Genomic DNA, 2,073 nt, shown 5'->3' with positions numbered 1-2,073 from the left:
AATTTTGAAGTTCTATCTCACATTCTTTGGGTATGTTATCAGGAAGGGCCAGTCCTTGGAGAAAGACATCATGCCTGGAAGGATAGAAGGTGAGGGTAAGACAGGAAGACGCTGGATGAGCTGCACTGATGCAATTGCATTGGAAACCTGACTGTGGTATGGGTCAGGTGTGCTGGAGATGGTGAAGTTGGCTCAGGATAGGGCAAGTTTCATGGCCTTTATTTATTGGATCATTACAAACTGATTGTTGTTTTTGTTGTTATTATGTGCCATCGAGTCGCTTGCGACTCATAGTGACCCTATGTATAACAGCTCTAAACTCTGCTCTGTCCTGTGCCAATCTCATTGTCTCCAACACAATCATCCCGATTTCCCCAGTCACCAAATCAATCCACCTCCCAGAGGGCCTTCCCCTCCGGCGCCTGCTCTCTACCCTCCCAAGCATGATGCCCTCCTCAAAGGAATGGTCTCTCCTTACAACATGACCGAAGTATGTCTGACGAAGCCTCCGAATCCTTGCCTCCAAGGAGCAGCCCGGTTTAACCCTCTCCAGGATGAATTTGTTTTCTTAGCAGTCCATGGCTCCATCAGCACTCTTCTCCAACACTAAAGCTCAAAAGTATTAGTTCTCCTTCTATCCACCCTGGCCATGGTCCAGCTCTCTGACGTAAAACAAGTGATTGCAAAGACCATGGCCTGTACCAGATACACCTTAGTCTTGAGAGATACACCATTGTTCTTGAGTACTTTAGAGAGGTCCCTAACAGCAGACTTTCCCATCGCAATAAGTCTTTTAATTTCTTGGCTGCTGGTGCCAAGAGTGTTGATTGTGGAGTCAAGCAGACTAAAGCTGTGAACAATCTCAATCCCTTCAACATCTATCCTGATGCTGCCAGTTGGCCCAGTGGTGAGAATTTCTGTCTTCTTGACATTGAGCCTCAATCCATATTGAAGGCTGCAGTTCCTGACCCTCAGTAGCAAGCCGTTCAGGTCCTCCTCAGTTTCAGCAAGCAGGGTTGTGTCATCTGCGTAACACAGATTGTTGCTAGATCTTCCACCAATTCTGATGCTAAATTCCTCCTTATAGAGCCCAGCCTCCCGGATAATCTGTTCTGCATACATGTTGAAAAGGTATGGGGACAGGACACATCTCTGGCATACTCCTTTCCCAATTTTGAACAATTCAGTGTTTCCTGCTCTCTTCTGATGACTGCTTCTTGGTCCCAGTAGAGGTGTCTCATTAGCACGATCAAGTGTTCTAGGATTCCCATTCTTCTCAGAGTCAGGCACAGTTTGTTATGGTCCACACAGTCAAATGCCTTTGCACAATCAATGAAACACAGACATTCTTCTGGTACTCTCTGCTTTCAGCTAAGATCCATCTAATATCAGGTACAATATCTGTAGTACCACGACCCCTTCTAAACCCAGCCTGAACTTCTGGCAGTTCTCTGCTGATATACTGTTCCAGTTGGTTTTGGATAATCTTCAGTAGAATCTTGTTTCCATGTGAAATCAATGAGATTGTCCTATAGTTTCCACACTCAGTTTTGTCACCCTTCCTTGGGATGGGAACAAATATAGATCTCTTCCAGTCAGTTGGCCAAGTGGTTTTTCTCCAGATTTCTTGACACAACTTGTTGAGCACATCCAGGGCAGCACCTGTTAGCTGAAATATGTCAATTGGTATACCATCTATTCCTGGGGCCTTATTTTTTGCTATTTCCTTCAAAGCAGCTTGCACTTCTTCCTTTATCATCATAGGCTTTTGCTCATATGTTGTTTCATTAAATTCTTCTGTGTCTGCCAATTCCTTTTGGTACAATGACAGTATATTTGTTCCATCTTCTTTTCATACCTCCTGGATCATTTAATACTCTGCCTAAAGCATCCTTGATTATAGCAACTTGAGTTTTGAATTTGTTCTTCAGTTCCTTGAGTTCATAGACTGCTGTGATCCATGGAAACTTCCAACTTGCTGTATTATTTCTAATATCTGCCAATAAAAACCATGATAGTTAAAGAAATTACTTAGTAATGGCAGCCTGGGTACAAGCCATACCTACCACATCT

This window comes from Elephantulus edwardii, unplaced genomic scaffold, assembly GCF_000299155.1.
Source record: "Elephantulus edwardii isolate Elephantulus edwardi_28Jun2011 unplaced genomic scaffold, EleEdw1.0 scaffold00469, whole genome shotgun sequence".
NCBI lineage: Eukaryota > Metazoa > Chordata > Mammalia > Macroscelidea > Macroscelididae > Elephantulus > Elephantulus edwardii.
The sequence above is the reverse complement of the archived record's forward strand: the minus strand, read 5'-3'. Positions refer to the sequence as shown.